At 42.2% G+C, this 26076-nt stretch overlaps 1 protein-coding gene across 2 annotated transcripts in view; it reads right to left on the bottom strand.

The window, feature by feature from the left end:
• Positions 1-26076, bottom strand: part of sertad2b (SERTA domain containing 2b) — a 37948-nt gene extending 11872 nt beyond the window's left edge. The window contains exon 1 of one of the 2 annotated variants that reach the window (XM_084376053.1): positions 25932-26076. The gene's annotated coding sequence lies outside the window, so the exon portion shown is untranslated. Of the gene's footprint in view, positions 1-2697; positions 2844-25931 lie in introns of those variants that run through there. The other variant, XM_084376052.1, reaches the window with a different exon arrangement.

The raw sequence follows: 26076 nt of genomic DNA on the forward strand, positions 1-26076 counted from the left end.
TTTTGCAGTTGGTACAGTAGTCAGCTGGCAATCGTGAAACAGCTGTTACGTAATTCTTTTAATCAAAGTTGCGTCCACTGAAAGCTGAGGTTGTCTGACAACATTACAGAAACAATTCCCATGGAGATAGAGCCGTTTTTTAAATAATAAGATCTAAACCTTGTGTGTAACCAGAAACACAAGTCTCGCTCAAGGAGAAGTCTCACTCGAAAGTCTCATGAGAGGTAAGTTGTTGCAGGAAGACAACAGTGGAAAGGGACAGAGGCGTTTTGGAGTTTACCTTCAACAAAACTCTCTGTGGGAATCATTTTCGTTTTATTTTCAGACACTTAGAATAACAAACCACAGCCTGTCAGTGGCAAAAACAAGCACTTCTAGTTGATGTGCCTTCACTGTTGGAGTTGCCCCAAATGATTACTTTACAGCCACTGCAGCTGCCTGCCAGCTGAGGTGATCTACTGACCGATTCCAAAACTTTTGTTAAGTATGAAACATTTACAAACCAAAACATGAACATATAGGGCCATTGTTTTAAAGTATCGGAATTCCCCTTCATAGGGACAAAGTGTTGATAAGTTAATCAAGTGTCAATTTTGCAGAGTTGTGCGGTAGGTCAATGACACAAACATGCGCAATAAGTGGGTAGGTGCATCTCATATTTTTGGTCATTAGTGTATTCATACACACAAACTTCCTCTTCCCGTCCTCTCTCTCTCTCTCACACACACACACACACTTAAGTCTATAAATAAAAGGCAAAAGAAGAGAGCAGATTTAGGTCAGCAGACGTGTCTACATGCCGTCGAGCGCTCCACTCTTTCCTCCGAGCCTCTTTAGGGAGAGAACACAGCTTGACACTTGCAGTGAAAAGGCCTCAGAAGCCGGTGAAATCGACAGCATTCACCCGTCTGGTCACTGGGTGTGTAGTAGTATCCACCTTATTACTGCAGTATCTGCCTTATTACTGCAGCGTGCACTGTATCACAGCAGTATCGGCCTTATTACCACAGTGCCCACCTTGTTACAGCAGCACCGGCTCTACTGCTGCAAGTGTCATCATTTTTACTGCAGGCAGCACCCTTATTACTTAAGTATAATCCTTGTGAATGCAGTACAAGCCTTATTACTGCACTTGAAGCCTCACTGCTGAACTGTGAGCCGTATTACTATTACTGCTTATAGGTATTCATCTTCTGGGGACATGCAATATGGAGGAGCGTGCTACATCCGTCCCTCATTGGGTAGCCGATGCAACGGAACTTGCTTCTTAATGGAAGTTCAATCCTTAGAGACTGAAAAATAAAAGCCTGCAGCTGTCACCCTTTAATACATTTTCGTATCAACATCTTCTAAAAAATGCCTGTGAAGATATGTGTTAAAGCTGATTTATAACATCAAAATTTCCTCCCAGCTCGATAATGATGCATGAAGGAAATTTGGGACCACGGGTGCTAAAAAAGAAGAAGAAAAAGACAGGGGGTGCACCTTAAAACCCTAAAAGGCTGACCCACTATGTTTTCCCATTTTGTTTAAGCAGTAAACTGTAGAAAGGAATTCCACCATTGTCGTGTCTCTTATTGGAAATGTTTCAGTACATAAAATCAACATTTTTTTTAAATGTACCCTCTACCCCACTCACCAAAAGCTAGACTTTCCTCTCCCCACAATGGTCATCTGCTCGTCCACACAGTATAGGCAATTGTGTAACTCTGCATCACATCTGGCTGCTCCTGAGACGGGCTTCAGCTCTGATCAAACAGCGCTCTGTGGTCTGATGTGAGGCTATATTGTGGGTTCTCGTCCAGGCAAAATAAGAAACTCTAAGGTGACCTACCTGCATCTTGTGGGTCACAGCAACAGGAGCGATAAAGTAAAGAAGTGGCCCACTGTCATTTTAAGAGCAGACTGCTGTGGAGTATGTTACGAAACAGAGGCTCCTCCACTCGCTACAACAGCTACACTGACTGAGACTGTCCAAAACACTGGAGACCAAACCACCTCCAATTATACTAAAAAGCACATTTCACTACTCGCAGCAGGTTTACAGGTGTACACCAGCATGTGTCACACAAGTTGTTAATAAAGACAAAAAGAAAAGTCCATTTTATCTTTGTGCTGTTATTGACATCTCTTGTAAACCGAGTCATTACACTCAACCCGAAAATAGGCCTTTATTCACTGAACGTCGTTCACATGTAAGACCATTTAAATCTATAGAAATGTATTTTAAGCGATTTTAAGAAGTGAGGGGAAATTACTTTTTTAAAAACAAGACTAACCAGCGCAAAATGGTTCACTTACCCAACGCTATTCGTTGTGGCAGTAAGTCAGAGTGTCTGTGGGGATAACACTCACTGTATTTCGGGAAAGAAAGTTTATAAGACTACTTTTCTCCGTCGTGATAAACTAGAAAGTGGCGGCTGTTTCGGCTTTTAAAAAAAAATTGCAATGAGTTTGCGTGTAATTAGTTTTTTAGCGAGTGCAGAGACAGTGGAGGTGTAGAGCAGGGGGAAGCTAGTATCCATCTATTACGAAAACTTTTTCAGCCAGACCCCACGACCCACAGAACCAACGGCACTTTAACGGCTGCCTTCGCCGTGTCTATTATTCATAGAAATAGGTTACGCTGCCTTTCCGTAATACACGTCCTCGGCCGTGTTTTACTCCGCTCTATGAAATATATAAAGGGTGTCTTACCACATCGAGGTCCGCCGGAGTTTGAAGGAGAAACATGGGGGATATTTAAACAGTCCTGTCGGCTACAGAAGAACAAGCCGTCCTCGCTCCCGGAGACTCTGGCACACAATGGCGCTGATAGGAGGAGAAAACTGCCTCCGCTCACAGGAACGCTGCTGCCTTCACGGGCTGTCCGACATACTGGCGAGGTAGGCTGCACGTGAGCTTATGTCCCGTTGTCGGTGTCATTTGGAGCAAAAACGAAGATATAGGTCCAACAGTTGGACACGGACAACAAGTTAATCACGTGGAAAATCAGCGTTAAGCGCGTCATAGATTTTATACATATATATATAAATTGTTTTTAAATGTTATTTTTCACGTCATACGATCGTTGTTCATGTTTGAGATGGGCTCATGTATAATGCAATTTGAAATGTGCATGTCTTAAAACATCAACTCCATCCCAGAGGTCGTTGTCATTGTAACAACGGAGTAATTACTTTCATGACACGGTCCGTTTTGTTGCGGTGGGTAAGTTTCCGAGGAGCACGTGAAGGCAGCCGGAGAAGCTGAAATCGAGCAGCTGCCCCGAGAAGTGGCGTCGTCAACCTTGCTCCGCCCACACACACACACACACACACACACACACGCATGCACGCACACACACACACACACCAACACGCACGCACGCACACGCACGCACACACACACACACACACACACTGTATGTTCTGTAAAACTAGTTAATCAAACATTTACAACATTTAGAAAGTGGAAGCAACGTTCACGTGTCGAGCTGTAACTGCAGTGTCAAGCCCTGTCAACACATTACACATCCATGCACTGCACAGTCCTGCGCTTTTGAATGATCAAGTATTCTATCAGAGAATTTCCTACCGTGTTTTTCCTTTTTCCTGTACCGAAAACTTGAAATCCTGCATTTATGTTTTTCTTTTAGCTGAAAGAGAATGCTGAGGCGTGAGTGATGCCCGTTCTAACCGGCAGCAGATGGCAGGAAGATGTCCGGTAAACTCAAACAAAAACCAGCAGAGTATGCTTCATGAAGACAAAACACCAGTGAAGCATTCAGGGGGCAGAAAATGGGCATCTTGGACCGTTTGTGCCCCCGATGCCCCCTGCTGCACACTCAGTTATGCCCTGATACACTCACAATCACAACACAAGTGTCCCTATTTTTTCAGACAGGCTGCCTGTTGTCAAGACAGGCTGTATTTTAGAGGACTTGCTGAAAACTGTTGATACGCAATCATTCAGCATGTAGGCCATCATGGTGAATCCAAAACTCTCCACTGTAAAGGCCTGGTCACACCAGAAATTGGCACGATGAAATTTCACTGCACACCTTTGTGAAATATTTGGTTGTAGAACATGGACACGAACCCTCACACAGGAGGCCGGCGTTCACGATCATGTGAAACCAAAAGTCAACAACGGTCACTTCTACTTCCACAACGTACCATACCAAATTGCGACGATTTCCCAACGTTACAGATAAAGGTTAAATAAAAGTAGATGGTGCAAATCAGCCAATAAGCTATGATAGCTTCCTCCATCTTGGCTCTTTGTATTTCTGTTCACGACTTATTGGTCAACACCACAAACTTGCAGGTCAAAGGTCAGGTCAACTGCTATCACTGTGAAATAACACCATTACAGATACCTTAAAGGTCCAGTGTGTAAGATTTAGTGGAATCTAGCGCCGAGGTTGCAGAGTGCACCAACTGAATACCCCTCGATTCACCCTCGCCTTCAAAGCACGTAGGAGAACCTATACCTGCAGCAAAAAATTTAAAGGCTCTCTCTACAGCCAGTGTTTGGTTTGCTCATTCTGGGCTACTGTAAAAACATGGTGGTGCAACAGTGCAAAGTCTGCAAGCCCCTCGAAATAGCACTAGGCTTTGTAGCCACAATGCTGAAGCATTGCAAAAGATTCAGACAATTTTATACCCGTGAAGTCAAACTTTTTTGGCTTCATGTACCTTCTGAGCAGCTGTCATAGGAATGAACGAGGCCCCACCACTGCAGCTGTATCCAGTTCTCATTAAATGGCCATGGGACTCACTGCCTCTATATATAAAAGGCTCTTTTAGGTAACATAACAAAACTATAATTGTGGATATTATATTTAATTTCTGTCAATAGATCCTCCTAAATCCTGCACACAGGACCTTTAAAACATCATTGACTGAAGGCTGCAAGACACAAAAACTTCCATCATTGGACAGTGTGACGTTTGTGAGATTTTTTTTATAAAAGGCTAAACTGACTCAGCTCAATCAGTGCAGACAGCAGAGCATATGGAAACTGCTGCCGAAATATTCTGCTATTCTTGGCATCAGGGCTTCTCAATATATCTCCATCATGCGAACAGTAACGCCTGAATGAAACCTCAGCTGGAGTACGGCTAACAGACGGGTTAGCTGAGGTAGCTCTGTGTGTGCATGCACACGTAGCTTCTGTGGTGAATGGAGATCTGATTTTAGTCCTGTGTTCATCTCTCTGGACTCCGAGTTGACTCATGAATGCAGAGCAGAGAGGAGGGATGGCTCTAAATAAAGATTTCAGGTCAAAAACAGGAAATGGCTCAGTGAGCAGGGAGGGCAGGGCCATAGCAACACCAACTGGAGAGCTGCACCCACAACATCTCTCCCTCCCTCCCTCCCTGCCTTCATCTATCTTTATTTATTTCTCCCTCACTCTTCCTTTATTTCCCTCTCACCGTGTAAAATCTGCTTGTTCCTTGTCTTTCTCGCCGTTCTGCAGTTGCTTTATCCTTGTTTTTTTTTGTTCTCTGGCTCCGTCTTTGTCCCTCTTTTTGATTCATTTTTCTCCCGTTCTCCATTTGCTTTATTTTTTCTGAGGTTTTGATTCAAACTCAGCGACTTAATTGACAAGAAAAGAGAGTTGCAAAATAACAATGCAACACAGTTTATGCATTCAACCCATAATGAAAGGTTAAAGTATTGTTTCCAAACATGGATTGTGAAATGTAACATAATCATTAGCATCTACAATAATATAAAAGAGGCACAAAAAAGCATTTAAAAACTAGTAAATGCTCTGTTCTTTTGTTATGACAGTCTCTTTGTCTACGTTTCTCTGTGCATGTATCAGGTTGCGTGTGTTTGTCACTATCAGTGTGAGCGTGACTCATGGTGAGTTCACTGGTCCCACTCATCGCTCTGGCCCAGTACATGAGGCTACATGTTGCAGCATTGGGTGGTAACGCGCGGGATTACGACACGTCGCTAGAATTAGTTTGCCGACCCTCATGTTCCATTTTTACTCACTGCGACAACGCAAGAGGCATTTTTATATCATCATGGTTTGTAAATTCACACAGACACACGAGCTGAAAAATGCCAGGATGACACACACACACACACACACACACACACACACACACACACACACATACACACACACAGGTGGAATAATTGATTCATACGCATGTGTCTGTGTGTTACTCATCAGTTTTGTTTACGTGACCGAAGTATTGATTCTTTGACATATTCCTCTTAAAAAAGGAATCACTACACACTACTTGCACCATGTTACTGATTCTATGAAGGACTTGTAAGTAGTTTGCAGTGTATAAGTACTAGTTTTGTAATCCATTACTATCACCTTTACTAATACTGTCTGTGCTACTGCAATATTTACCACCGACAGCTGCTATTACCGCGACAGTAAAGACAGCTACTATGATTTAACACACTACATTAAACGTTACTACTACAACTATTACTAACACTGATGCACCAACTGCAAATTTTTCTAAACACAGTCATCAGCAGTTTCTTATGAGATGAGTTTGAGGTAGCGTCTACATGATCAGACACACATACTATACAATATCACGTCCTTACACAAGACAGCCAGTGAAGTAGTTTGTTTTCTACTCCTTAAAATGTCCTCCAGCAAAAATGTCCCTACTTTGCACAAATACCCATACTTTGAATGTCCACTAGCAGCAACTAGACCTCGAGACGGACCAACTCCATATGCAGAATATTATTAACAGCTATGACCAGATAGCCTAGATACGAAGCATTATTAGCTGTTATGGGAAGTCCACCAATTTTCTAATCAGCTTACTCCACATGGGGAGAACCACACAGCAAGTGAAAACAGTTGTATAATGCAGTGCTTCTGTGTTAAGAGGTCACGAGTTGGCATCGCTTCGCTTCAAAGCGTCACAGGCTAAAAAGGTTTGAAACCACTGGTATAATGTGTTGTACGGCTCTGAAGGAGCTTTGTTGAATCTAAAAAAGTAGCTCTGATGATGTCATCAGCGTTATGTTGACTTGGGGACCACAAATTCATGACAGAAAGCCTACGTGACAAACCGGGGGCATGGAGTTTAAAACACATGGGAGTTTTCCAGGGATGAAGGATGCAATGAAAAGATGCTTCTGAGTTGCACTATGGGGATTGTAGGATCTAGATCCTCTTTTAGCTTGAAGAAACTCTTTTGCCCTATAAACGGCTTCAAAATCATTTTGATGATGGTGTCTTGTAATAGGGTGAATGTTGTCTCTGTCACAGCCACTTGTTTCTGCACTGTGCAACTTAAACATTGCCTTCTCGAACTGTTTGAAGAGGGGTGTGGAAGAAAATCTTAGTTGTCTTGTATCCCATTTGGGAACTATAAACCCCCAGGACAGATTTCAGTTTCTGATCACACAGCTTTGAACATATCAAAATTCAGAATTTGGAGTAAGTAATGTCGTCATAACAACCAAAACAATTGAAACTGACTAAAAAAAACAAGAGAAAAATCGAGTAAAACCTACTGAAAGATCCACATGTGCTACAGATTTTTGGGAGTGTGTGTAAAGACGACCACAGCATATTATTAATACTATTAGACATGGGTGTGGCACAGCAGCCCAACATGGAGAGAAAGAGGGACAGGGGGAGATGGGGGGGTGCACCCATCTGCTTTCTTTCCCATTCTCTCTCCGTCTCTCTTTGTCTCTCCCTCCTCCTGTTCTCTCTCTTTGTCTCTTTATCAGTGTCCATCACTCCCCCTCTCTGCCCCGTGCAGCCTCAGTCACACACACACACATGGGGGGGTTATCCTTGATTCAACACCTTATATCCACGATGAGTGCCACAGTTATGCATCGTACTGTTTAAATTAATATAAATGCCCACGCAGACACACACAGAGCTTGAGCGTTCGTTAGCAGGCCCCCCCCACTCAGCTCACCATCCTTCAAACACTTGTTAAGTGTCTTGACTTGCACACTTCAAAAGGGGAAGTACAAGTTAGAAAAGCAAGTCTGCCACCCGCAGCGCTGCCATTTTAGTTAAATATACTCCCAAAATGTAGTCGCACCAGCGGTTTCTTGTAACGTTGGTGATCTAAGCGTTTACGCTCATCCTGCTGTGACACTCAACAGCAGCTTTTTCCTGAATTTATATTATATGAATGTTCTCATGCAGCAAATAACCACTAAAGAGAAATGAATTGTACAGTCAGAGGAGAATTAACATATGCTGCTTTTCTTCTTTGTTTCCCTTTTTTTTTTTTTTTTTTTTACAAGACACTATTGTCTTGTCTAATGTATAACAGTGTGGTTAAATGGAGCTAATGGTGACGAACGGTAGAAAATGTCTGGCTTGGTATGCATTTCTTATTTTCATTACTGGTTTACTGTAAATACATAGAACTTAATGTTAAATATCACATAGAAGCATATTATGCATATGCAGCTCACTAGGAGAGTAGACTAGGAGACTGGCGAAGACGATTCGATACGTGCAGTTTTTATGTCTGGTGACCATTAAAAGTGAAGTTATGGCTCTCTCCCCATTCATTTAGACAGGGGCCTGGTCTTGTTAGCCTGAAGTTACTGCCCCCTCTCATTTTTTTTTCTCCTCACACTCTACTGTTTGCATTTAAAACAAAAAAAAACCAAAACAAACAGATTCATTTATTTGTAGTTCAGCTTTGGAAATGATGCTAAAATCACACATCTGCTATCACAAACTCCTGTGGTTGGTCCGTCTGCCCTCACACATCAAATGAGGTGCAATGTGGTCCTTTCATAGATCCTGGAAGAAAAGGAGGCTTCGTTTGCCCTGTTGTTTTGGTCCACACTGGGGTTTGAATGACAGCTTTCACACCAACTGCACCAACTACACAAACGCACAAGGGTTCATTGTAAACGAACTGAACAGGTTAGGTGTGAAAGCACCCTTAATGATCATCATCTCAAGATTTCAAGCTGTTATCTCGTGGTCATGACTTAATGATATCATTACATCTTTGTCAAGATGACAAATGGGGCCTTTTAGGGTTTATTTAAGCCGGTGACAAGCGTACAGTTTAATTACAGTGTTGTCTCCACATAATAAAACTGTTCTCAAGAAGATCAGGACTTAAATGTGCCATTGTCTCAGGATAACGGGCTTCTGCACATCGTGATCTGCCTAATCTGGTTGCATTATTGAGTCATTCCTGTTATCTTTGAGATAACAGTTTGTTATCTAAACAAAATCTGACAATTAAGTTGTGATCACAAGAGTTTATCTCAAGAATAGATCATTAATTATCTTCAGATAACTGGCATCTAAATATCATCGGCAACCACAGATGCTTCAGGCTTTGGTACAGAATGGATAGTTTGTGATCAAAACTGTCACACTGGCTTTCATTACGGCAGCACTGTTAGCTCAGCTACTCAAAATCAGTTTCATTCACTGTAGCAATGGTTTCTGAGGGTTTTCTCACAGTTAACCACGTGATTTCACACGTCCCCCCCATTTGCCATGTAGTCATTAGTTGTCTCCGTACAGCTCTATCGGCGTAACTCAACAGTCTACGCTGTAGCTGTCGAGCGAAAAGCGCGAGCATGCACCCCATTTGAAGTCGGTGCACAAGCTCAATTGCATGACGAGGGTGTAAAAATTGTCTTTTCAATTCAATTTCAGATCTTTGGGGCTTCTGGAGACTTGAATAAAGCTGGATGAGCTGTTTTTACATTTTTAAAAGAAGCCCCCACATACTTGTAATGCTGCAACGCGGTGAAGCTCCAGAAATGTTTTGTGGACTGACTGTGTACCTGACTTTTTGGGTGAAATGTTCCTTTAAATCAACACACCTCAGCTTGCTGTGAATGCAGGTATTTGCTCATAACATCGACAGCAGTTTTAGTTGGGTCCTACTGCCTACTGGGCCAGGAAGTCTTTTATTAAGGCATGTGCAGGTACTACAGCAGCACCCAGACGCATTCTGGAGCAGTTCTGGTGCTGTGTTTAAATGGCTCTGTATAAAGCAAATCCACAGCTCACATAACTTGATATACCTTCTTTATTCATGCACTGGAGCTTAAAAACACACCAATGAGCCACCTCTTGATTTAGTGATGCATGAAAAAAAATCTGAGGTTTTTATGTCATTATTCTTTCCACAGCCATAAAACCATCCTTCTTCTGTGAACAGACGAAAGAATTCAAAGAGATAGGTCTTTAAATAGAAACTAGTTCGAGCGCTCCAAACTAAACTTTCCGTCTTGCGAGAAGAGGGCTTGTGCCTCGACTAGGAACACGGGTGAGAGACCCAGACAGAAAGGCAGAAAGAGTGAGCGGGAGGGAGGTGTGTTTACTCATGGCTGTGTGACGCCTCCAGTGTCAGGTGACTTACAGGAAAGAAGTTGTTGTTCTCTTTTCTCGCTTGCTCTGTCTTTCTCTTTCATTCGAGTCCTTTTCCCTATTTTCCCTGTTTCATAACTCCTCAGATGAATTGTTTTTCTCTTCTCTTTCTCGCTTCACTGGCAAGTTGTTTATCAGACTGCCGAATCAGAGTACAGCGTGTCCAACACAAGCAGGAGGTAATGCGTCCAAATCATATTGGATGACGAATTATTGAGCTCAAAAGCAGTCGCTGTGAATGAATAAAAGTTTTCAAGTTGAGTACGTGATGTTGTGTTAAGCCAGTCAAGACATTATGAGACACTGTAATAAGCATCCCAGACCTACAGTACAGTGCTCTGTTGTACGTTTTAATGGCATTTGGCTTGGAGCTATGTGAAAAGTTTTACCCCGCCTTTTAGTGTGTGTGTCTGTGTGTGTGTGTGTGTGTGTACCCATCCATAGCAAACTGGTGAGTGTGACACATTCCAGCGGGACAACTCACCAATAGTCTAGCTGTAGATGGTACACAGATATCTCTGTCCACTGGGAAAATTCAACAAAAAACACATTGATAGAGAATTCAGTTCTCACATTTTGCCGATTTTCTTTTTTTTTTTTTTGACAATTTGTGTCACAGATTAGCTCCATTCTGAGTAGTCTAACTGGTAGAGGAGGAACTGATGGTTGTAGGTGAGTGGTAGTAATACTGGAAGCGTTGGTGGTGGTATTATTAGCAGTAGAGGCGTACAGTCATAGCTGTAGAGAGAATGATGATAGCTTGTTACAGACTAGTACTCAGTCATTACGTGTGTGTGTGTGTGCATTCTTCCCTCCTGCATACCTTTGCTGTCTTGCCTCTAACAATAAATTCTGCAGCGTTTTTCAAAAGTGCACTTCGAGACAAACTGAGCTGCAGTGTAAACTCTGAGGAGGGAGATCCTGTAGCTGAAAACAGGAAGGTCATTAATCTTCGAGAGAAAGCGAGCAGACTTAAAAGTCATGGCACAAGGAAGCAGCCACAGCGGTTCAGCTTTAGAGACTAGCAGCCAGCAACTATGGTTTAGCTGGTTATCCATCTTTCTTTTCTCATTTTTTCCACCCTCTAGCAGCGTCTTTTCACTGGCCCTTCGCTCCCTTCCAGCCACAACATCCACAGAGAGCTATTTTACCCCTCTGGTGTTGTTTTATGCTTTGTTTTTTACCAGGTATACAGCCAGAACAATATAATAAAAGAAGTGACTGATAGACAGAGGGAAAGAAAACAGTCTTACATAATGAAGAAAATCAATAAAGGTCAGCTCGGAGTGGAAGGCCGATGTTCACTGTCCTTTCATGTACCCCAAACAGAACCATATTGGACCGTAACACATCCGACACCAATATATATAAGACTTCTTATCTAACGTCATCTCTAATCTGAGGTGTCACTGTCAGGACATCCCAAAGATACATACATCCTTTCATACATACAAGGCTCTTCCACATCCAAAAACAAATATGTGAGTAAACGTACAGAGCAGAATTTTACCTTTTTGCATTTGGACAGTGTTCTCTACGTTTCCCAGAGAACCACGACACGTCAAGTTGCTTAAACCAACACTCCAAAATCCAAAAATATTCAATATACAGTGATGTGAAAAGGAGAAAATCCAGCAGATCTTCATATTTAAAAGCCTTGAACCAACATGTTTGATACGATTTCTTGAAAATGACTCTTTTCATCAATGACTCCATCAAAACAGTTGGTGTTCTCTACATTCATTAATGGATTACTTGACTAATCCATTCAGCCCTGTCCTTAACTTACTTTAGCAGATGTCCCTCTAGTTCAGGCTGCAGTTGGTTCAGTCAGCACACATTATGTGCCCGCTGTGATTCATCTACAAAAAAAGTACTTTTCTAGTAATCATACCTTAATGTGACATTGTCTGACTCCTCTAAAACGTTGCATTGGGGTCACAGCGTCCTCCAGTGTCTCCACACATTAAGTTTGATGAGCAATGTCTCCCAATTTCATTAACTTCTGCATGTGTCATCATGATCATGTTCCAACATGTCCCTACATGTGTTTTATTCAGTCTCACTATGAACTGCCCACTTTCCTCTTTCAAGAAAGTCATTAAAACAAACAGTAAACGAGCAAAAGTTTATGTAGGTCGGCTTTTTTGGAGACTAGGGAACTTCTGAAAAAGGAAAAAAACACATTCTTCCATTTACTTTTACAAATTAAAAGTTTAATTTAAGTAATTAAGTAAATTTATGTGGCCTGGTATGACCAAGCTTCCAGTAACATTGTGAAAGAAGTGGCTGTTAAACGATTGATACATTTCTTTGTGAGTGTCACAACCCCTGCAAAAATGATTCAATTCACTGCCATAATTTGATCCAAATGGTCCAATAACATCTGGAAAATCTAGAAGCTGGCTCAGCTGACGGAAATCTCGAGTGCACACGCGCTGTGGGCCCGACAATGTGGAAGATCTAGGTAATTCTATACCTGGGATGTCGAGCTCTTTTGGCGTCATGCGCCACTGAGCAGCTTTATCCATCAAGCTGTATCCAGATTTCCCTCATTAGATCCATGGGTATGACCAGTGACAAGCTAATGGTGGCTGACGGTAGCTAATGTTATCAACTGTAGGTAAGAACTGCTATCTGACAGTATGCAGCCAGTTTGCGGGTTAGGGTTAGCTTCTCTACTTGCTGTAATCAGAAAACTGCAGAATAATAATTTTAGTCACGGCCCTTTGCTGCAGACAGATTACTCTTCTTCCATTTGATGTTTTATCGTTGCAGTTATCAGTTTGAGCAACGTGCTGCTGCAAGCCTCTCAGATGTGAATGTGTTGTTCATGTTGTAATACTAGAAAACATGATTCTTCAATATTTTGAACTCTAGTAATCCAGTTACATGCACAGTAATCTATTACTTCTCTCCCTGCTGCTGCCCTCCCACGCCAGGCCAGACCGGCTGAGTCAGCTCCGCTGCTCTATCACGATTCAGCCTGACACACTTTCCCTCCCTCAACCCCCCTCCTCGTTTTCCTTCATGAATCTCTTCATTCACTCTGAGCCGCGCTCAGAACTTCCTCACTTCTCTGCTTTCGCTGTCAGCCTCTTTCTGTTCCATCTGATTGCAATCGCTCCCTCTCTGTCTCTTTGCAATAAGACATAAACATCCCACCCTCCACCTCTGCCTCGCTCTTCTCCTCTGTTTTATTCTTTTCGGCCCCCTCGCTCCCTCCCTCCCTGCTGGCTGCCTTCAGGGTAGCAGAAGGGAAGTGAATGGCTTCAGCCCTCCCAGCTGGTCCCATCACCCAGCAACCCAGAGCAAAACAAAAGAACACACACACACACATACAAGTCTACGAACAGGCAACACGAACACACACACACAGACGTTCACTGGCAGATGAGTATATGCATGTTCTTAGACACATGCAGACAGATATGCAGATGAATGCACGCACACACGCACACACACACACACACACACACACACACACACACACACACACAAGTACCCCCACCTCTGCATCCCCAAATTCACATCCATAAACAGCCAGCCATCCAGCCGTCCTCAGCAGACTCCCACCCATCATCCCGTCCTCCAGTCCCCCACCCATCACCCATCATCCCCTTCTCCCCTCCCCAGCACCCTCTCCAGACACCCAGTCCTTTGTCCACACCCTGCTCTGCACACACACACACAAACACAAAAAAAAAAACATATTTGGGGGGAAAACAGACGAACATGCGTTGGTCCAAAAAAGAAGTCGGTCGACACAAAGCGTTTGTGTTTGTGGTGCTCACACACAAACATTCACACACAAACATAAAAACTACAGCTGAGCAAGAAAACAGGGCTCAATTGTTATTTTACATTCTGTAAGAAGCCTGTGGCAAGTCACTGCTCACGAAACCTGCATGGCCGTGTGTGCGCTGAAGCTCCCCCCCAGAGATCCTGTGTTATATATCATCAGTGTGTGATGGTCAATGTTATTTCATGATGAAGTCCTCTGACTACTGTAACTGTTTACTTTTGCATCTTCTAAAGGATCCTTTGGAGTTTAGACAGACAGAGTAGTGATGATAAAACAGTGGTTTGATTTGTATTAAAATAACTGCACCATGGCTGAAAGTGGGTATGGTACAAGCAACACAGTATATTTTGTCAAAGTAAAGGTCACCAGAATATTTTTTTAACGACCAGAAATCTCAGCGATAATGAGCAGGGCTGGATCGCAACGCTTGGGGGGCAAGGTGTTGCCTTGGGTGCCCTATCATTTCAGTTCTTTAGCGGTGCATACAGTAATTACAAACACATTTGCTGTTAATTAATTCATCACAACCTCATTTGTATTCAGTGACTCTGGGCCCCCAGTAGGTCAGAGGCCAAGAGCCGTTGCACACTCCGTCCACAAGCTGAAATAAGTTTGTCTCGCGAAATGGTTCAGCATGAAAAAGGTGACAGTTTGTCAAGCTACTAAGTTAGCTTAGCAAGCTAGCCTCATGAGCAGATGCTCGCTTCCCTTTACTATGCAGTGATACGTTTGGAGGGTCTAGTTTGGTAGAAGGAAAATAGTTCCTACATGAAACTGCTCACTACAAGGTCTGTGGATTATCTTGAGTAACCGGGTCATGATTTCTGGAAAGAAACATTGCTGTTGAATTTTAAAATGTATTTATGCCATCTAGTTTCATTATATTTGAGGAGAAGGCCAATATCTCCAAAAACAGTCTAGATGGACAAATAGCACAACAGGTAAAAGGAAAAATATGTATTTCTCATTTTGGGATGAACTGTCCCTTTAAGCTCACTTTGGACAAGGTTATGTGAGGCTCGGCAGGAACTTTTCAAGTCACAGACACTGAAAGTAGTTCAGATGACGCATGAAGTCAGGTAGGGTGTATAGGCCTGAAGAGCGACGTGTAACAGTAACCTTTAAATCTTGATATGGTTCAAGCATTTCAGACCCAGTTCAGCTCGTGAATCAGATCGTCTGCAGTATTAAGAATCAGAATGGAAGATAAGTAGGTGGTGAAAGTGGCGCAGCAAATGATTTCAGAGCGCATCATCTAATTATAATTTTAAAGCATCAGTAGGTTTTTTTTAATCATGGAAATTCATTCTTGACCTCTCAGAACACGGTATGTGAGAAAGAGTATGTCAGTGGGACTCCCTCAGGTGGCTCTACAGTCACAAACAAACCATTCAACACCTTAAGATCTCTGCTGCTACACCCTAAAGATACACCACCCCCTGACAGAAAGACTGGACGACAACAGACTAGATGAACGGAAACATCATTCACATCCAACTTCAGACCTTTCAACAGGAGATCAACAACAATCTTTGCAAAACGTCCACTTGTTATTCGCCTTTTGCAGAAATTTCCACCATGTTTTCTACTTCCTCAGTGGTGGAGTTAGCTTGGTTGTAACAGAGACAGACCAGTTGTCATCATGCAACCTTAATATGGATCTTGGGTTACAAGATAACAGGTGGTCCCATGGGAAGTGAGCAAAAAAATGTCCTGCTCTTGCCCGCCGTGCATGACCTTGATTTCATCCTCATCATCTCTCATACCCCAGTGCAACCCCAAACAACAAAACAGCAGCAGTCAGTGGGTTTTTCTGCAATAAAATGTAAGACAAGTAGCATGAATATGTCTGTGGTGCTCACATGTGAATCTGCACATCCTGTACAGAGCATTAAAAAGTCAATACATGTTACAGACCACATCCAGACAGTTTTATAGTACACGGATGTCTGTACATGTAGCTATAGGCTTATCGATTCTACATTTCGTTGATTCTACATCCCATTTTCAGTCGTCGCTGTAATGTACGAGGCATGAACACACAAAAAGAGACCAACAGCAGCGGATTTTAGAGCACAGCTCTCACAGAAGAGCTGAAATAGAGAAGCTATTGTGCAACAAACTAAAATTCATCTTTATAATATCAGAGGGAAAGCTGTCAGAGCAGGGCAATGACTGGAGGGGAGAAAAACAAACTGGACTACTAAATATTTAGTTTAACTTTCTCCTTCAGCATAGTGATTGTGAGCCAAACCAAACCTGTAAGAAAAATGCTCTGCTTCCAAGCCTTTTCAGCCCAAACTGCTCGAACAAACAAATACAGGAAAAGTGAAATGAAATGTGAGGTTTACTGGAAACAACACAACGTGGAAAACCTGAACGTTGCTTCTGCGGCCTCGGGAACATAAGAGCTAATAGGATGGAAAATTGGAGGAAAATGATCTGACCTGAATCCAGTCCAGAAACATCTGGTGTGATCCTGTCTAAACACACTACTCAAACATCAGTCTACTCCCACACCAGGCCAGTTGAGCCTGGTCCACCAGGGCTCAGGCTAGTCCAGATTGGCCCAGTGTGGTTTGGTCCAAAGCTAAAACAGCGTAAGACCGGTCCAGTTCAGCCCCGTCCAAAACAGCAATGTCCCAGCCTCATCTGCAACGGTCTTAATCAAAATCCCCCCGTGTAGTGGCCCAGAAACACAATATAACCCACAGCAAACACAAACACCTGACCACATGCAAACACACACACCAACACAAACACACACAGTCCTTACACGGCAGAGCGATGTGTTTGCTGTCCTTCACATTAATAATTGAGCAGAGAAATCCGCTATGGAACGAGCCTGCCAGAGAGTCATGAGAACTGGCCGCAGCTGTCCACACACACACACACACACACACACATACACACACACACACACACACACACACACACACACACACACACACACACACAATATATACAGCATATTAGATAGAATGTATATGTCTAAATAAAATCTGTATTTTGCAGTCAGACCCATGATATAAACATACGATCACAGTGCAGACCTACACCCACGACCCCTCGTCACAGGTTGCACATGTCCAGCAACAGATGTGATTAAATTCAACATGCCTATTTTCTCTTCTGGTGACACTTTACGATTGATTTGATTTATTATCATCAATAAATGTTACATTTATTGCACTGTTAACAAACAATGAAATGCTTTATTAACCATTTATTAATGACAGTGTCGCCTCTCTTCTTCCCTTGTCTTGTTAACTCTCTCATGACCCCTCATATTTGTGTTCGACCCTCTGGTTGGGCGCCGCTGTCTGTTTTTGTCTTCACGAGGGAGCAATGCAACGTAAAGCAAAGAAAAAACGCTCTCCTTCTGGGCGATCGATCTCGTGCATTTCGATTGATTCAACTGCGTGCAGTATGTGCATGCATGACCAGCTGTGTGTGAATTTGTGGCCCCACGCGCACACACACTACTCGCTTCCACACAAAGCCCAAATTATGGTGTAACACACATCATCATTCAGTCAAAGACCCAAACAGTAATCTCCCCAAATGCTACTCTGCACCACTGACACAGATATGAGCCACTTGAATGGCTGCCAAGCTGACACAGCACTGTATAACAAAGTATATAATCATTAGGCCATAATCATACAGTGGCTGCGAGCCAAATATCCCAATATCAGGCCTGGCCTGTTAACACTCCCTCACTCATTTACCATGGCTGATTCTTTCAGCGTGGGCAGTCCCTAATGCAATACTGTGTTAATGACTGTACACTGTGCTTTATGAAACACTGTAGCTGCTAGTGGGAGGACACATCGTCCTGAATATAGACTGAGTGCACACTTTTATCCATGTAAACCCATGTCAGTACACACTTCTAGGATCTGCTATCTAAAAAAGCAACACAATGTCAACATCTCAGTTAACAATTAGATAACATCTACAGTACACACGTCTGCAGGCTGAGCATGACGGAGTAAGAAAATGTACCAAGTCAAGCTGAACATTTACTGGCGAAGGCTTCATATTAACCCTACACATATGAGAGTGGTATCGATCTTCTCCTCTGACTCTCAGCAAGAAAGTGTATATACATATTTCCTGAAATTATTCCTTTAACTAAAGCCACATGATGTGTTTTTACTCGCTTCACTGTCAAACGATTAGAAACATGATATCTATTCATTGTTTAAGAGACAATTTATCTTAAATTTTATCGAAAAACTTGCGTGTTTCAAGTCGGGACTTGCCAATAATGAAAATAATAATTGGCTGCAGCCCTAAAGTAAATGTGCATTAGCACTTGTATTAGTCAAAGATAAAAACTTAAGAGTAAGATGGTCTTTTGTGCCTTTTTTCTGTAAAATGTCTTGGATTTTGTTTTGCTGACAGCGCTGCTTCCACCATAGATGCTATCATTAGCATTTAGCTCAAAACATCAGTGCGTCCAAGTATAGCATCACAGGGCCATGGCGGCTGTAGGCTCTTACTCTTGATGAGTGATGTCATCATCATTTGGCGGCCACAACTGTGGTACTTTCTGCCAAAAAATTACACTCAAGACTCCTTGAAGTTGTTTTTGCTACACAGCTTTCATGTAATGACCATTACTTTTGGATTTTTCCCCGCTGATTCCTCGTACTTCGAATGAACACGTCACACAGCACACTTGACTAAAGTTATTTACTTGTTATTTAACTGAGATGAGTTCTTTATCAAGTCAGATCCTTGTGTCTTCCATCTTCCCCATTTAACATGCAACACACGTCTGAGTGACATTGAAGTAAACCAACTGCCGAACACACACACACACACACTGTTGAATGCAAAACACACGCTGGTATCACCGCAGCCTGATGATTCGAATGTTGAACTGCTCTCGTTCAGTGAGTCTGAGACAATATGTCGAGCACCGAACAACATATTCTCACTGTCATTTGCACATTTATAGAGTGGGAGGCAGGCTGTGTGTGGGAGGGGGTATTCCAACAGAGTACCTGACGTAACACGACTACTCTACAGGTAGTGGAGCAATGAGTCACACTGTCGAGGGAGGGAACATGATAACATCTGTGTGTGTGTGTGTGGTTTAGTTACTTCATTGTTCTGATCTGAAAAATAAAACAATGTTGACTAGACAGATGTTTGTGGAGTTTCATAGATGACATCATGATGTGTAAATCGGTCATAGTCATAGACAAGACTACACATAGACTAGGGGGTCACCGTTAAAATGATGTGATACCATGCAAGGGGCATCATTTTTTTAAATACTGGATGTCCGCAAGACATATGTCTGTCTGTCCGTCCGTCCGTCCACCCGTTTGTCTGTCTATCCATCCATCCATCCATCCATCCATCGTCTCTCTGAATGCAGCCTCATCTATTATTAATACTTTGTTCTTTTGGCTCTCATTAAGAGGCCTGCTCTGCAAACGCTGCTCTTCTGACATCCGATCCCCCCGTTCATGTGTGCTTGACTGTCTGTGTGTGTGTGTGTGTGTGTGTGTGTGTGTGTGTGTATGTGTTCTGCATGTACAGCATGTGTGCCTCAGATCTATACTTGTGTAGCCTTGTCTCCTCGGGATTTCTGAATGCAGCACAATGCTTCCACGGTCATTAGATACTAAGTGCATTGTGACGCACATCATAAACGTACTGTAAGTATGGTACGTGGAAAACAACATGTGCATATAATGTTGTAATGAGTCATGCTTACAGCATAACGCTTTTCCTTGGAGCTAAAAGTAAATTAATCTTAATAAGATTTTTCATTTTTTGAACGTTTTTAAACTGTCGTTTGCTGGAATGATATATGTAAATAATTAATTCAATAATTAAAACAAAAAGAAAACTAAATAAATGGTTTTAATTAAACTAACCAGCTTGATGGTTTTACAAGTGCCTTATTATTAAAAATAGAAACAAAACAAATAAAATATAAAAACAATGCTCATATCTAAAGCAAATACTTTTACACCAACATGGACAAGAAGTCCTGAAAATGATCTGGGTATTATCTACTGAGCTTGCATGTCAACAGATTAATCTCACAGCTGGGAGAACTCCCTCTGCTGATGAAGACCTTGTGAGATGACGAGATGACGAGAAGCCAATAAGCGGACCTTGAGTTGCAATTTTTTGTCATACTACGAATTCCAAGGTCGAGAATGAACTTCCAAGTGTCTCGATTTTTTTAAACTCTGGTTTCTAGTTGGATTTTTTTCCACGTTGTGCCACATTACAACATGTTTCAAGATCTCAAGTAGATAAGAAACACTGTTATTCATGTATTCATGCAGTGAAGCACTCATTACGAAGATAATCTACAGATTTACGGAGCACACCCAAGCTCACAGACGGCAATAAACATAAAGTACTAAAGATGTAAACATTAGCGTGTGTGAAAATGTCTCACTTGTGCCTCATAATGCCTCATGGTAGATCTTTAAAGTAAAGTTGAAAGAGGTGATAAACACACAGGCAGAGAGACACACACACATAATCACCATGTGCGACAGAGAGAGAAAGAAGGAAGCGAGAAAAGGTGCCGCTTGTGTGAATAATGAAAAGGAGGTCAGTGCCTGAAGGGGTGGGGCGATGGTGAACGCTCCGCTCAAAGTAAAGGCACTGAGAATATAGTGCTGTCACACACACACACACATACACACACACTAGACCGTGTATTGTGATGATGGATTGACAAGTGATGAGGTAAACTAAAGGTGTGTGTTTGCATCTTACTGATAAGGTGCAAATGCTCCTGTAAATCTTACAAATAATTCAAAGTAGGCTACTCGTCAGTGTCATAAAGACCTTTTACATCCATTGGTGACTACATTTCATTTGATGAAGAAGTTGCCATACATATTTTGTCAAGTTAACATGTTGGGGTTTTTGAGCCTGTCTATTCCTGGATGAAGAAGGTGAAGCTTTACAAGACTGAAGCTCTGTTAGTCTTTAAAGCAGCTAATTGGTCACTAAACTCCACCCCAAGCACCTATTCCCTGCATTCAAAGAGTTTTTTTTGGTTTTTTTTAACCTTCCTTAAACCAAAAATACCAATAAAAACTCTAGGAAGTGGATAAAACTGTGTATTCATCTGCAGTAAAGTAATTCGCAACCATTAGCATTAGTAGTAACCTAGCATTACCTACAAGGTCAAGAGTGAGCACATCATTAACGCCCTACATTGGTTTATGAGATTTGGGGTTGACCCAAATGATTCGAAGCTTTGAAGCCTCTACTGTTGCCATGGTAATCTACATCCGAATCGGTATTTGATTGTCTTGACAATCAACAATAACTTCAATCTTTTTCTTTTAGGATGAAGTAGACGTTGCGTTGGCTCCACTGAAAGAGAGGCAAAAGACCGATAAAGAGCAAGAAATTGAGCTCCTCTATGTAGATGCATATTTTTGTTTTTAAAAAAGTCACCTAAAAATATTAATAGTCAGTTTGACGGATTTTTTTTTTACTTATGCAAGTTAAATTAGCTAACTAGCTAACTGTTTATGTGCTGTATGAGAACAGCAAGCTAGACAGGGTGTTGCAACCTCAAGTAATGGGGACCGGGGTTATCGAACGGTCAGTCCTTCAGTAACACTGCAATATTAACTAGCTCTCTAAGATCAACCGCCTTATCATCTGTATTATTGTGATTAGAGCTCACAGCCGACACAAGTGTTTTATCAAGTGAAGAGCAGTATTTCTGGGGACTGAAACTGATGATAGTCAGTATCTTGCTGGTGAGCGACAGCCGATGGGAGCCACAGTGAGGGTCCAGCATGACATTCAACAAATGGCAGCTGAAGCCCACAACATTTGCAGGAACATGATCTGCACCTCCGCCTGCTGTCTGACTGACCGGTAAGCCCCCCCTTACACTTCAAATTTAAAAGGATTATTCTGAATTTAGACTGTTCAGGCCTTAGTGAAACATACCCCTTCATCCACAGGTCCATATTAACAAGCTTATTACAAGCATGTAGACACAGGGAAACTGAGCAGAGGGTCAGAGGCTCAGGTTCACCAGATAACCCTGCTCATAGGGTAAATTAGAGGGCATACCTGTTCACTGTTAGGGCGAGTGTAGTGCAGTGGAACGGCAGTCCTACTGAGGGATTATTGTGTGGCGATGCTATCATCACAACCACTCTCCCACTGTCTATTTATAGTTCACAGAGCTCTCCCTCCCTCTCTCTCTCTGTCTCTTTCAGTCTCTCTGTCAGATTCTCCATACTGAATGCCAAATGCATTAAAAAGGGAGAAGGTCAGAAAAAAACAGAAACACCAAACCAGCAGTTAGTGGTTTCAAACCAAGGGAGAAATATAGCACCTGTCCCTGATCTTACACAGATTTGCTTTTCTGAAGTCGGAAACTTCATTATTTCCCCCTTTATGACACGCAACTAATCATTTTTCCAGGACAGAAGACGGCGTTATATTGTATTTGCATGTGGAGAGTACAGTGGATATTGGTGGATGCCATTCAGAGCTGTCCTGTTCAGAGCAAGACATGACTGGAACACTGCCAGACATTTGTGTGGATGGTCTCTCCAAGCACCAGGCTCTTCTTCGCACCAAGACAGCTGTCTGCGGCCGCAGGTCCTCCTTCACCCTCAGACATTTTGAGACGGTCAGGCGCTTATTAAGGCGTTTCATTAAGATTTCGCCCTGAAGTCACACCTCATTTGTGGAGTGTTGTATCTGAACTCTGGATTATTAAATTCAGTTTATTTGGTCAGGAGAGAACAAACTCACCCATGCTTTTGCTTCGAACACCAGCTATTCTATCTTGTGGGTCAACAGTTCAGTGTGGCAGCAAGGGACGCACTTGCCAATTTTATTTCCAAAGTGAGATCAGATTTGATTAAAAGAAGAAAGAAAAAAAAGCTCAACTTTTATCTGGAAATCCTTATAAAAACCCTTTTAAGCTGCAAAAACAACATTCACTCAAAGGTAAAAAGTGAGCTATGGTTTCTACTGCCCAGTTTCCAAAATGTAAGAGACTGGTGCCTAACCACCAAAATGTGGCCAGGCACCAGTCTCAGCTCTCAGCTAGCATTTCAGATGTACTGCAGGGACCTGGCCATAGTTCAGGGTCCTGAATGTATCATCCCAGTGTTCAGACATCCAGTGTTGGCTGCTGGATGGCTGCTGATTTTGTCTGCCAGACGGGCCGCAGTGTCTGAGCCCCAGGCTGGGAGCACAGACGAACCACGGCACCTTAATCTGGATTAGCTGCTAAATTAGAAGCCTGGTCGCTTGTGTAATCCCGTTGACAAAGTTCCGGCAGTCCCCATGGCCATTTGACAGCAGCCGATTCATTCAGGCCAGACACAGTGACTGACTGATACGTACAGAAAGTATAGTTATCTCACACACATTTTGGATGGGTGCTGAGAAAATAACCATTAAAAGCACCTTACTAAAGCTACTGAAGAAAATCTGAGTACTCGTATCCCTGAAGAAGTTATAAGTCATCATGAGTACAGTGATGGAAGAAGTATTCTACTTGAGTGAGCTGGTCCCGATACCACAATGTAAAAAATACTCCACTACAAGTTAAAGCTTTCAAAGACTACTTGTGTAAATGTATCATCAGCTAAATGTACTAAAAGTATCAAAAGTGCAAGTTTTGATTATGCAGGAGAATGGCTCCTGTCACTATTATAACATGAAGCCTGTCCTATTCCTATATCCCCTATTCTGACACCTATTGTAGTGTGAAATACCACCGAAGCAATTTTGAATACTTCGCCAGGTGTTTATATGTCTGTCTGTCCGTGGAGATTCTGTCAGCAGGATAGCGTCAGACAATGCAAGACACAGCCATGACACACGACAGGGCACCGGAAGATGCAGGGTAACAAGTCAGGAAGGGGACGGGGACGGGCTCTCAGGTGGAACTGCTCACAACTCGTAGACAAAAGCAAGGGCCCCAACTAATTCATTGTAAAAGGTCACGCTTTAAAAAGGCTGGGAAGCACTGGTTTGATCTTTAAGAATGGGTTGTGTTTCATAATTTCATAAAGTTTTTTGTATTTTGTAAAAATACATATAAATGTATAAATGTAATGGAAAAGGAGTTTTATATGTCCCTCTGTAGAGCGGAAGTATAAAGTTGCGTAAAATGGAAGGACTTAAGTAAAGTGGAAGTACCTAAATTTTTTTTTACTTTACTTTCCACAGCTGTGTGAGTACAACCAACACAAAGTGAACCTCAGTGGGGACATTATGGGATCGCTTAAGTTGATACCAAATAAATTAATATATAATTATGCAGTATAAACAACATTATTAAACCTGTACAGAAACAATGCAACAGCATGGGAACAACAGGTATGTATAGAGCTGCAACAACTCTTAACTGATTAGTCAAGTGAAAGGAAATTATTTTGATTATCGATTTATCATTTCAGGCCTTTTTCATTGAAAAATGTCAGACATCGCTGATTCCAGCTTCTTAACTGTAACAGACATCACTTTGGGCTCTGGAAAGTTGTGATGAAGATTTTTTATTTATATTATCTATTATTTTGAGATTTTTATAGACGAATGATTAATCGATTAATTGTGAAATAACTTGGCAGATTAATAATGGAAAAATAATAGTAAATTGCAAGCCTGCTGCACACTGTGTGCAAACAATATTAATAGCCTACTACTATTACTACAACTACCACCACACTAACCATTGAAAGAATAATCTCACAATCCTGCAATTATTTTTTTCTTTTCAGTTTGAACTTGATGACACTAGACGCATGCGTCTAAGCACACACACACACACACACACACACACACACACACAAGGCACAGGGACTGCTGAGCTACACTGGAGCAGCGCAGCAGCAGATCAGGATATGTCTGTCAGTCAGCGGTGGTGTGTGTGAGCTTAACACAACTTGGTTATATAATCCAGGCGGCAGCAGCAGCAGCAGCAGCTTTGCCCGGAGCGACAGGAGAGCACACCGTGGCCAGGTTATCCAACACCCACAGGTTATGGTTGAAAGCCTTTTCAAACGAGACCCCCTGAAATAATCTAACAAGTTATTGATGTTGCCTTACGGGAAAGTATATACAGTATATCTCACGGAGGAATAAAGAAAATAGGCCTGCATGTTGATCTTTAAAATCCTTATTTAAATTCGGCATACAGATAATGCGCCGATCATAACACACTTTCATGTAAATTCAACTTTCAGGAACGATCCTCCCCGGTGCCACTTTCTATTTCAGCAGCGGAAGAGTGTCGGCCACTGCCAAAATCTAAGATTTTATGATAATAAGTCACGTCTGGTGTGTCACATGTATGCCGATTTGAAAAGCAGCTTCAATGCATTAGGCTACATATGCCTGAAGTGTGGTTATATCGCGTGTCAGCTTTAAACAACAACAAAGATTCACCAAACAACCATTTTCCCAGTGCAGTTTGGCGATGGACTGTTCATGCGCGACACAGTGATGCGTAACGGGATTTCCACGCTGCGCTTTTCCTCTTGAGAAAGACGCTGACTGATGTAGACAGACAACAGTGCCTGTCCACACTCATATGTACGTTCAAATCATGTGTTTACCACAGGAAGAAACTACTTTCTGACCATGTTTAAGGTGCTTCAATAAGGAGGCAACGCGCGGACAGATAGAGAGGGACAGAGAAACATAAGAAACTAACAATAACCAAGACCAGCAGACACCAAAACACCCGACAAGAGTTCAAGATGCAGTTTGAGACACTCACCCTCTATGGCAGATCCGTCCAGCACGGAGCTAAAGTAGACAAATAGACTTGGAAGAAATGGATTTTCTTGTCACGGCAGAAAGCTCACTCCGCTGCTGATGAGATGTCTAATTTCTGTCTTAGCAAAAAAAAAAAAAAACAACAA

This window comes from Pagrus pagrus (assembly GCF_965226575.1).
Source record: "Pagrus pagrus genome assembly, chromosome: 15".
Classification (NCBI taxonomy): Eukaryota; Metazoa; Chordata; class Actinopteri; order Spariformes; family Sparidae; genus Pagrus; species Pagrus pagrus.